The 12,495-nt window shown below is 39.6% G+C and overlaps 1 protein-coding gene across 5 annotated transcripts in view; it reads left to right on the forward strand.

Annotated features, from left to right (window-relative positions):
• Ctnna2 (catenin alpha 2) overlaps positions 1 to 12,495 on the forward strand; it is a 994,060-nt gene that overhangs the window by 466,328 nt on the left and 515,237 nt on the right. The gene's annotated exons all lie outside the window — the stretch shown is intronic.

A 12,495-nucleotide genomic window follows, 5' to 3' on the forward strand; every position in this document is an offset into this window, starting at 1 on the left:
ATGAAAGGCAATGAACATTTGATCAAAAGGATCTGGGCATGGCTTGCTGGCTTTCTAGATTGTAGTTTTGCAGGATTAATAAAACCGCTTTATCCTCAACGTGCTTCTAATCTGCATAGCCCATGGTCTCTTTAAAGAAGACCCCCTACTAAGGCGTAATCAAGGCCTGAGGTTCAGCTTCTTAGCATTCTGTTTGTGAATATATGCATGATGTGTCCTAATGATCCTTTATACATGTGTATGTGTGTATGAGTTATATGACTTTAACTGGGGACATGTGAACAAATGTCTCTTCTCTCCAGGCAAGGTAACAACAGTTTAAAAGAAAAATCGACAAGTCACCCAAAATGAACTCAGCAACTTATTAGCGTTATTTGTAGGAGCATATAGGTAAGAGGTGACCCAAAGGTAGTCTGGGAGATGGCTCACAAAACCGGCACTCCTGAAGCTTCCTATACCACTTTCAGGCAAGTTCACCAGAAATTCTCCTCTCTCCAACAATTGTTGATTATTTTTATAATTTTGTGTAAGGTCTTGTGAATTATATAACTTGTTGAGTGTGTCCAAATATTGCAGATTTGGTACCTGCATGAAAGGAGACTCCCTTCTCTATTTAGCAAGGAATATTTTTCAATTTTGAGGAAACAGATACACAACAGTGTGTATGTATATGTGTGTATCTGTATGTCTGTGTTTCTGTAGTGTGTTTCTGTGGTGTGTGTGTGTGTGTGTGTGTGTGTGTGTGTGTTTCTGTAGTATGTTTCTGTGGTGTGTGTGTGTGTTTGTGTCTATTTCTGTGTTTCTGTGTGTGTTTGTGGTGTGTCTCTGTGGTGTTTATGCATGTTTATCTGTATCTAGATCTGTGGTTTGGATGTGTTTCTGTGTACTGTGTATATGTGTGTGTATATGTTTGTCTGTGCTGTGCATGTGTGCACATGTGTCTTTATGTATATGTTGTATTTCTCAAAGCTTCTGTGAGTTTTCCAGAAAAAAAGAGATGATTTTCATTGTAATTACATGAACCCCCAAGCATGTACTCTCTGTCAAGCTGTGGGATTCCATAAATGTTTGATGAAGGAAAATTTAAAAAAAGGACAACTTTCTCATTCAAAGCACTTTTCATTTTTAAAAAAATGCCAAATCATTAGGAAGAAAACACTATTCTACAGAAAACTACCCAGTCAGCTTATCAAAAGCTACCAAGAATGACAAGGCAATTCACAGAAACACCAAGGTTATCATGTTAAATCCTTGCTTTTACACACTTAACAGAAAAGACTGACAATGAAAAAAAAAAACAAGTTCCACTTGAGACAAATGTAGTTTATTGTTTTCCAAATGTTGTCAAGGTGCACAGGAAGCTGGGAAATTTGAATCTAGGCAAATGCAAAGCTCAGAGTTTTACCCCTTCGATTTTAGAGTTCAGGGATACTTGGACAAGGTGTGAGAAATTTTTAATAATAAACCCAAAGTAATTTGATTCTCTTTGTTATTTTTGTCTGAATTACTCCTTAACATATCCAGCCCTAATATCTTCTTTTCCAAATAGCATTTAGAAGTCTCCAGTGGACCTATGCTGTGCTTTGAAAACCAAACTTTTCAATACGTGTTTCCGTCTTTGCCCTTTTCTGCTTGTTCTTTCAGCCCTCTGTCTTAGAATTTCCCATAAGGTCTGGGGCTGCATTTGGGTCAGCTGATGTGCTATTATGCCTGCAGCCAGGAAAGGCACCACTTCTGTCTCCTTTCCTCTGCATTTCCACCTGGAGATGTTGATGCCCAAGGCTACTGGTGCTGGGCCTGTCTGCCAGAGCCCTCAAGGGCTCACTGTGATGGTTCTCCTTCCAAATATCAACCTTCTTGTTCTTCCTTGGTATACATCTGTTGTCCAGCCTTGCCTACATGCAAGAAATAATGCAAATACTGTTTCTTCTCCTAATTTTTATATTTATCTGTGAACATCACAATAATCTTTGTCCTGTACATATACAAAGCCAAGCAGAAGTGAGTTTATTTGATTCATACTCATTTTTTGTTAATGTTCCTATTAATATATATTAATTCATCTTATAATTAATGTTATTTATTGTATAAATATACATGATTTATATAATAATAATTAATATATAATTTATACATGATAGGTATCGTTGTGAAATATTAATACATATACATAATATGTTTTGATCATATTTGTTCCGGCCCCTCCTGCCTTGTAATCCTCTGTCTTGGCTCCGTTGTACTGGTTAGTTTTTGTCAACTTAGCACAAACTAGAGTTACCTGGGAATAGAGAACCTCAACTGAAGAACTACTTCTGTTTGACTGGCCTGTGAGGATGTTCACGAGGCATTTTCTTGATTAACGATTGGTGTGATACTGTCCAGGCCACTATACACAATACCACTCCTAAAAAAGTAGTTGTTGGTTTCCTACCACTACCCTGAAATAAAAAAGCAGGCTGAGCAAGCCGTGAGAAACCAGCAGTAAATAGCATTCTTCTATGGCCTCTGCTTCTGCTCCTGCCTCCAAGTACCAACCTAACTTTCTCTGATGACAGACTGTAAGCTGTAAACTGAAATAAACCCTCTCCTCCTCATTTTGTTTTTGGTTGAGGTTGCTTTCCACAATAGTAAAAGCAAACTAAGACATGGTCCTTAAAGGGAAGCAGTGCTTGTGCCAGGTATTGGCCTAGTTGGGAAGGAAGGAACCCTCTGGTCCTTCCTGGGAAGGGTGCTGTCCTGTTTCTTCTCTGTAAGGGGCCAAGCTTCTCCTTCAATTTCCTCTTCTTCCTTACTGCTTCCTTTCTCCACACTTCCATTCCTATAAAAGAACTAATTAGCATACCACATGCCCTAGTAATGAAGCATCGCACCAAATGTAACATTAGAAATATGGAGAAGGGTATGGCTAATTTTGTAAAAATCAGCACCCGCTTCTGCTTCAGAAGGGAAGACTTAACGTGTGGAAGAGTCTGAGATGTGGGTAGCATTGATGACAGAAATGCGCAGTTGTATAACTTCATGCACATTCCATGGTGCTTTCTGAAATATAAGAGTGCACGAATTCCCATCACCCAGCTCTGCAGTCTTGAACCAGTTGTCTACCCTCCCCTGATCTTACTTTCCTCTTCTAAAATATAGAAAAGATACTAGTATGCCCCTCATAGGATTATTACAAAATTTTAATGATGAAAACTTTGAATGTCCCTGGCCACAGCATTAATCTAAGTATCTATTAATGACTCTACGATTTGCTTTTATTATTTTCCTGCTGCTACATATGTGTAGCTCTGCAGTATGTTAGGTTTGATGTTTTTCTCCTGAAGAACATGCTTGGCCTTTTGTTTGTTAAGTGCTTTTCCCCACTGATAATTCAGAAGGCTATGAAATGGTTTCTCAGAACACCCCTGCTATTAGAGCGGTGACACGCCCATTGTCTTAACTCTGTGCCAGGAGAATGAGGCCATCTTTTGAAGACCAGCTGCTGAAAGGAAGCTAGCTTGTCATCTGTGGCTCTCTGAAAGCCTTGTTCCAAGAAGAAACTAGGGTAGAAGAAACATGCTGAGCACTGAGCATGATTAGGAAGAGAAGGGTGCCTTATATTAAAACAACGTTGAGGGAAAGAAATTCATGTTCTGTGAAGATCTTCTGGTCACATAAATTATGTTTGACCTCTATGGTATTGGCTGCTTGCTAAGATCAGATTATGTTAAGAAACTAATTGTCATTCAATCCCTCTGGCATAATACCACAAAGAGTCTTATCTGTCCCCTGACCCCTCTTGAGAGAGAACTTCAGGGGATGGACCATCATCTGCCTATATCTCTTGGCTCTCTAGGTGGTTGAGTGTTCACCTCTTAATAATAATCACTTTAAAGTTGGGGTTCCAGGATCCCTTGGCCCCTGAGAACTTTTTAATGTAGGTTTTATCTACATATTTATCTATAAGTATTAAGACTCAGTTTGGTTGCTCACCTTCCTGGACTTAGGGAGAGCTGGGAGGACCTTGGACTTAACATAGTGAAGGGAACCCTGGTGGCTCTTTGTTTTGGAGAGCGGTGGAGTGGGAGTATGGGTGGAAGGGAGGGGAGGGAAGGGGGAGGAGGAGGGGAGGAGATGGAAATCTTTAATAAAAAAATGAGAAAAAAATTAAAAATACAAAATAAAACAGATATCAATTCCACCATGCATGATAGTTCACACCTTTAATCTCAGTCAGAGTATGCTGAGACAGGAAAATTGGTTATTAGTTCAAGGACAGGCTGGGTTACATGGAAAAAGAGCAAAAAATGAAAACGTCAGACAAACAGTGCTAATACATTTAAAACTAAAGAGCTACCTATTTCATGACATATAAATAACACTTTTGGGGGACAGCCATAGTCTACAAATCAAAATAAATAGTGAAAGCAGTAGCTTTGTTTCATATCACCATAAGCCTTTTAATAGGTCTTCGTAAAGGACAGCTGTACTCCCATATCTTGCATTCAGTCTATTGTAAAATATTGATTTTTAGATATGTAGATAGAAAAAGACCCCTAAAATTGCCAGCCTTTTAATACCCCAGAACAGGAGGAAGATCTGTTGGTTTTGTCTATAATCCATGGCTTAGAATTCACTGCGTAGAGAAAAACAACTTCAATTGAGGCTGGGAAGCACAGGAAAACAGATGGAAGATTTGATGAGAACCACTGTTTGAGCCACAAAATTATATGCTTGATCTGATTTGCCAATGCCTTCTCCTTGAGAATTGATTGCAGATGATTCCCTACCCTAGGAGGATGTTTCTGATCGTTGGGATCTGTTCACATTCTTGGCCTCTTATTCAAAAATGAAGTCAAAGTTCACATAGATTGCTAAGTATCCAGGAAACTTTATTCAAAGCCAAGTGATAGAACAGGTCAGGTACACTGCCAAGATTGACAGTAGGACTCAGGACCCAGGATATTCAAAGCTGTAGCATGGGGCCCATTTTATGGGGTCTAAAAGAGAAGGGAATGCTTACCAAATGGCATAGATTAGATCATTCTCTATTTTCACTTGTAGATTAAGTTATAAGATCGTTTCAAGATAGTAAATAGGGGATACTCCCTAAAAGTTCAGTTTGAAGACATAGCTTGCTTTATTGCTCATGCACCTCAAAACAATTTAAAACCCATTTGTATTGTTGTTCTCCTGCCTGGGCACAAGTAGAGTATGATTGAATAGGCTCTGGCTAATTAAGAGCATTATTAAAGGGTGAAGAAGCTCAGAGAGTGGTGTGAATACAGCTCTATGTAACTAGGGTTCTAAGCTGCTATCAGGTTTGTAAGTATACTACTTGCATAAGGGAGGTTGTACATGGTACTTGCAGAGAAGAGTCTCAGACTGATAAGAACATTACCATTAGAAAAGGAGTGTGCACAAATTTAGCTCTAGATAAGTGGGGTCCAAGTTGCTAAACAATTCATGACATCTGCCTGCATCAGTACTGAAGTAAAAGGCATGGAGGTAAAAGTCAATGGAACTTAGTTCAGGGAATGATGTTGAGAAACATGAAGCAAACCAGAAAGGCTCAAGGACCCTCATTTGCCAGCATGTGGCACACTGCTCTTATTTTGTGTGTTGATGTCCCTTAGCATCTGCTGCTGTGCCTTCCTGGGTTTGTATTATTTTTAAATATGAAATGGTACTATTATTTTCTGTCTGATCAGTTCTGAATCCATGGTTTGTTACATGTCTATTCACATTTAATGTTTCCTAGAAGTGATTCTTGGTTATAGACTTGAAATGACTTGCTTCTGACTTCTGGAACATTCCACATTTGTGTCTTCCTGGGAGCTTCTCTACCTGTCTTCTTCCATCGTGTGCTCTAGGCAACAGCATCCAAAGTGTGGCTGTGAGCAGCAATGACTTCATTTCTTACCAGTGCAGATTCTAATTCAGTGGGTATGCAGTGAGACTGAAACTCTGTATCTAACCTGTTTTGGAAAGAATCTCATTCACAGTAGCTTCACAAAGCAAAGTAAAGAAAGGGAGAGGAAAAAAGACAAGCAGAAAGATAGCCCAGACGTTGGGATAAACCTATTCAAGGAAATGAAATATTTTTACAATAAAGGCATTAAAACATGGAGGAATGAAACTAAGGAAGATACTAGAATGTGGAAAGACCTCCCATGCTCATAAATCAGAAGAATTAATCTTGTAAAAATGGCTATCCTACCAAAAGCAGTCTACAGATTCAAGGCAATTTCAATAAAAAATCCCAGCTCCATTCTTCACAGTAATAGAAAAAGCCACCTTAAAATTCATATGGAAACAGAAATGACCTCAAATATGCAGAGTCATTCTGAGCTACTCATATTGAGACTATACTGAATTGTAATACTCTAAGCAACACATGTCCTCTGGAGGAGCTGTTCCTCTCTAAGGTTTATCTCTTATTCCAGAAAAGCCATTAACTATTCTTCTCCTTCTAACTAGCCATGCAAGTTCATGATGAATTCCATCTTACAGAATCTTTGTGTGCCCTCATACCTTAAGATGTCCAACAGCTCTTCAGGACATAAATATGAAGCTTTCAGATTCTTCTGGTAGCTGCCCAGAACTGGACATAATGACTGTACTTTTCTACACTGTAGTAGCTTTAGACATACTGTACTTTTTAAGTTGGTTTTATTTACTTTTAAATAATTCAATATGTTGGAGGGTCAGTCTTTGTTTGCTTTAAAGCTGGTAATGTCTCCTATGTGTTTAGGCTGATCTCCATATGCCTGTCTAGGTTTCCAGGGGTAATACAAAAACCCAACACTCATGTCATAAATACAGCTGGAGAAGTTAAGAAGTAGACAAGACCCTCTTTACTTAGAGTCCCTGTGTGTCCTTCTTTATAATTTGCGGTGGCTGGTTTTCGGGTTGCCATGCCAGGGCAAGCAAAGATAGATATCTATATCACATGTGCTTCTGAGGATGAGTTTGTGTGCCACTGCCTAGATGTGGTCCTGTTGGCCACACCCTGCGATGATAAGAGCCTTCTTGCCTTACAAATTAGAGAGTGTGAGAAATGTAGAGTCCTTCAAATTTCTTACTCAAAAATTTGAATCTGAGCAATGTCTTTTTTCCTTCTTCTTCAGAATGAGAAACATAAGAACAGGGAAAAGAGCTTTAGAATTTTCCCCCTTCCGGGTGTCTTCTGCCCTCGGTTCCGGAGGAAGTTCAGGTGAAGTAGAATCCTAGCTTAACATATTCATGACAAGAGAATGAACATGCCCATGCATGTCCCCTTCCTTTTTTAGTTTCAGATCCTCCCAGTCTTTCAGAGCTATCCTCTTGGCTTCACGGACCACCAGTTCTCCATCACAGAAGATGAATAAAGCAGAGAGCTCTTTCCAGTGAAGGTTACAGTGTGTTTTCACTTCTCTGACTATTCTGTTATTTAGACTTATACAGTATTCTTATACAGTATTCTCAGTTTTCTGTCTGCATGTATGCCTGCAGGCCAGAAGAGGGCACTAGATCTCATTACAGATGGTTGCTGGGAATTGAACTCAGGACCGTTGGAGGACCAGGAAATGCTCTTAACCACTGAGTCATTTCTCCAGCCTCAAGAGTTAGTTCTTTTATCCTTAGCACTGGATCTCAATCATTTTGTGAGGAAAGCTTGAAGCTCACCAGGTATTAAATATGCCTGATAGTGCATCAGATGTGATCATTAGTCAAGTGGGGTCTGGTGACCTTATTATTTTTTTATTTAGTTATTCAGACTATCAAGTGGGGCTTAGGTAAATGAAGGATTCCTATCTCTTCATCTGATTCTAGGTTTACTGCCTGAATTAGGCCAAGAGAAAGTAGTTATTCTAATTTGTGAGCACCTGCTGTGTCTGGAAATGTTTGCTGCAACAAAATAGGAAAACAGACAGATTTTAAAAGTTGTGGGGTGTCTTTGACATTCAGTATTAACAAGTTTGTGCTTACAGATGTAGACTTACAATTTCCTGGGCTTTTACACCTCTGTATTTCAGCTGTCCAAGGTGGTGAGTGGGGGAGGATGTACACAAACTTGCCCCAGCTGGGGTAGCACACTGCAACCAGAAATTAAACATAGAGTCGGGCCAAGCTCTCTCTTGTCTGATGCAATTCCAGGTCTCCTATCAGCCTTTTTTAAAACTATTTTTACACTTTGTGGCACTCTGGGTCTCTTATGAAAGTATAACTAATATAAAATTGACCCATCAATCAATTAGGCAAAAGGCAGCTTTACTATTTTAGTTTGATGCAGTCCACCTCTTCCCTGTGCAGACATCACTTTACTGTGATGGTTTAAAATGCAGATGTCAAAAAATAGCCCCTTCCTGCATTGGGAAGATGACTTGCAGTCAGAATACTTCCTGCTTTTCCAGTGTATCCAAGTTTAATCCCTAACAACCACCATAATGGGCATCTCACAACCTAGAACTCCAACTCCAAGGAATATGATGCCTTCTTCTGGCTTCCAACAATATCCACATGGAACACACACAAACACATACACACACAAATAAAAATAATTTTTTTAAAAAAAGAAACAGCCCCTTCAACCTAGGTAAGTACTGACCCTGATCTCTCCCCTCTGCTTCTCTGTGAGTCTTCTGGGTAAGAGGAGTTCTTCAAACTTGACTCAAGTGCATCCCCCAAATGATTTTCCAATACCACATTAACACCTAGCTTTTGAAATAAATTTAGTTATTTTTGTGTGTGAATCTATTCATTGGATGCATTCTTTTTATTGAACTATATATTTGTTCCATTCCCCTCCTTCTCCCTACAAGTTTCTACCCCCCCCACCCAGCTTCTACCCTCTTCCATGTTGATGAACACAATAAAGCAGTTACACACTAGCTCAGAATTGAGTATAATAAAGGGTTCTTTGTCTAAGGGTACACTCAGAGATCAACAGTCCTCTGTAGGAGAGGGAAACAGGAACCAAATCCAGCAGCCGAAAGAGAAAGAGCAAGTGACTGCACAAACTTTATGTCTACATTTATAGTACAAGAGACCATGCCCAAGTGTGCTGGTATCTTAAAGGCTATTGGCTGAGGGAATTCCCACAGCACTCCCATGATCCCCATGCTCTCAGTTTACTATGGAGATCTTGTCTTTTTCTACTTCCCATGAACACTACATCCATGTATGTCTTTCTTATCATTCTCTTTGTTGTTTAGATTCTCTGGGGTTGTGAATTGTAAGCTGATTTTTCTTTACTTTATGTCTAAAAGTCACTTATGACTAAGTGCATATTATATTTGTCTTTCTGAGTCTGAATTACCTCACTCAATGTGGTGTTTTCTAGATTCATCCATTTGTCTGCAAATTTTAAAATGCCATTTTTTCTGCTGTGTAGTATTCCATTGTGCAAATGTACCACAGTTTCTTTATACATTCTCTGGTTAAGGGGCATTTAGGTTGTTTCCAGGTTCTGGGTATTAAAATAATGCTACTATGAAAGTAGTTGAGCACATGTTCTTGTGGTATGATTGAGCATCCTTTGGATATCTACCCAAAAGTGGTATTGTTGGATCTTGAGGAAGGTTGTTTCCTAATTTTCTGAGATATTATCATACTGATTTCCAAAGCAGCTTTTCCAGTTTGCACTCCCACCAGCAATGGAGGAATGCTTTCTTTATCCCACATCCTCTCCAGTGTAGGCTGTCTTCAGCATTTTTGATCTTGGCAATTCTGACAGGTGTAAGATGGAATCTCAGAGTTGTTTTGACTTGTATTTTTCTGATGGTTAAGGGTTGAGCATTTCCTTAAGTGTCTTTCAGCCATTTTAGATCCATCTGTTAAGAGTTCTCTGTTTAAGTCTGTACTCCATTGTTTATTGAATTGTTTGTTCTTGTGATGACCAGTTTCTTGAGTTCTTTGTATATGTTGGAGATCAGCCCTCTGTTTAATGTAGGGTTGGTGAAGATTTTTTTCCCAGTCTGTATGCTTCCGTTTTGTCTTGTTGACTGTGTCCTTTGCTTTACAAAAGCTTCTCAGTTTCAGGAGGTCCCATTTGGAGATTAAGGGGATACAAATAGTTGCATGCATTCTTGTGTGTGTGTCTGTGTCTGTGTCTGTGTCTGTGTGTATCTGTATACATGAAAGCAAGCAGTTGCTCCCAGAGGTTCCTGGAGCTGGAGTTACAAGCAGATATGAGCTGCATGCTGTGTATACTGTGAACCAAACTTGGATCCTCTGTAAGAGCAGAAAGCATTTTAAACTTCTAAGCCCTTTCTCTTGCCCTTCATACACTAACTTCTAAAAAAATTGAGCTAATCTTTATATGCATTTCAGGTACAAAAAATAACATAAAACTATAATGCAATATCCCAACCAAGACATTGTTGCCGTACAAGTCAAGAAAAGGAATTTCAGTCAGGGCAAATGGCAGTCATTCTACTCCGAGGTCACCAAATGAGCATTCCTCCTTGTGGAACAAGGTCCTAACATCCTCTTTTCTTTGTGATACCATCCTGATGTGGGTCTTTGTGATACCATCCTCACTGCAATCATCTCACAGTGTAAAAGTCTCTGTTACCTACTTGGTTATTGCTGGCATATAAAAGGGTGGAAACACAGTTATTATAATATTTTCCCCTATGGGAATTAGAATTAAAAATATGTCCCTGTCCTAGGAGGCTTTCTTTTTTCTGATCTATTGAGAAAACATGTTTTGGTTTTATGATCCTGTGCTATAATAAGAAATATGCATTTGATCTTTATCCATAGGCCGTAGCAGGGAGCTTTTAAATGCCTTGAGTTTTACTGATGAGTGTTAGAGGAGGAGGCATATTTTGTTATTCATAAGAAGCCCCCTCTTTTCCTCAAGCACATCCAAGTTTATGCTAATAATCCCTCTTATAGTAGCAATCTGGTTGCCAGGGAAACCAAACTTGTGATTAGAAGGCTGGAACTCTCAGTAACAAATCCTAGCTTCGCTGGAGAAGGGGACTGTAGACTGACACATTCTATGATGGCCAAAGATTAAATCAACCATATATGTTCTATGAGTTACCCATAGCCAAGCAAAGGAATGGGACTTGAGAATATCTAGATGTAAGAACAGATGGAAGTATGAAAAAGGTTGAAATGGGGAACATTGGAGTCTCTGGCAGTAAAGAAGCTTGGTAGCTTCCAGTGGCTTAACTGAGGGATCAGGCTATCAGAAGCTCATCGTCACCCAAGGTGGCTCTAATTAATCATATTCTTGCCTTATGAGTTTGAAGAATTAATTCTACAGACCACAAGAAAGGTACATGCTTAGAAAGCTTACTGTAGGTTTATAGGCTGGGAGCTTAAGAGAAATAAATAAATGGAAGCTCCAATGTAGGAGTGAGTCCCAGAAATAGGATGCAATTGAGATGCTATTTGGGTGACTTTTGTAGGAGTTGTGACAGAGAGTGAAATAGAGCAGGGGAGGGTGACTGGTAAGTCCAGTTGTTTCACCAAAGGTGTCCATTTACCTCTCCGTCTAAGGCATCTAGACTAGAGTTTTATGGCACCTTCACATACCAGTTCTAGACAGCTGGATAACAAGATAATAAGAAACTGGACCAGGAACTGGAGCCCCCTCCCCTCCAAACACTGCTAAAATTTCTACCTCTGGCTTGGACAGAACTAACATTCCAGTTTCTGACTAGGGACAAGAACCCAGGTCAAGAACCCAGGTGCCTGTCCCTAAACTGCTAGATACTTTTCTGTCTCCTGATCTCATAAGGGTGATAGCCTTAGAGAAACCCCACCCTGCCCAGAAGTCCCATTCTTTAGCCCCTCTAGATCTTTTATTTAGCTATTTTGAGTTGGAGCCTTATCAAATGTCTTTCCTGGGAGAGATGTGAATAAACAAACCTCGAGCTACTCCATTCAGGATATTGATGACAACCCAAAGAAGTCAAGGATTACACCTTTGGCTTAGAGAACTAGCGAGTCTTCTGGGACTATTCACAGAAGCTTGACTGAGGAGTTGCTTACAGGAGTGTGGGTGATTCATTATGAATTTACATTATCAACCATTCAGTGCATCTCAGCACCCACTCTATGAGCTCATTTTATGAAAAATACAAAAAAAAATAGTGAGATGTGGAATGTATAGTCAGTCATTCACTAGAACACAGTCAAACATGGCATTACTTGGTCAACCAGTGACCACAATCAGAGAATATTGCATCTCCCTTTCCCTGAAGCTATCACTTACCAATAGCTCTTCTTCTAGGAGTGGAACTTTGTATTCAACTCCCCTCTCTATGCTGTTTTGTTGTCTGGCTTGGGCTTGTATAGGTTTGTGCATGCTGTCATAAATACTGTGAGTTCATCTGTGCAACTGCATCCAAGAGACACTGTTCCCTAGTAGTTCTGTCTCTGGCTCTCACATGCTTTCTGTCCTCTTGTCCTTGATGATCCTTAAGCTTTTGAAGGAGGGATCCAAGATATTATAAGATTTCTATACTCTCATTCCTGTCACCCAGTTGTCCTAACTCGAGAGGATTCAGTCTTCAA

Source organism: Arvicola amphibius, chromosome 2, assembly GCF_903992535.2.
Source record: "Arvicola amphibius chromosome 2, mArvAmp1.2, whole genome shotgun sequence".
In the NCBI taxonomy this organism is placed as follows: domain Eukaryota; kingdom Metazoa; phylum Chordata; class Mammalia; order Rodentia; family Cricetidae; genus Arvicola; species Arvicola amphibius.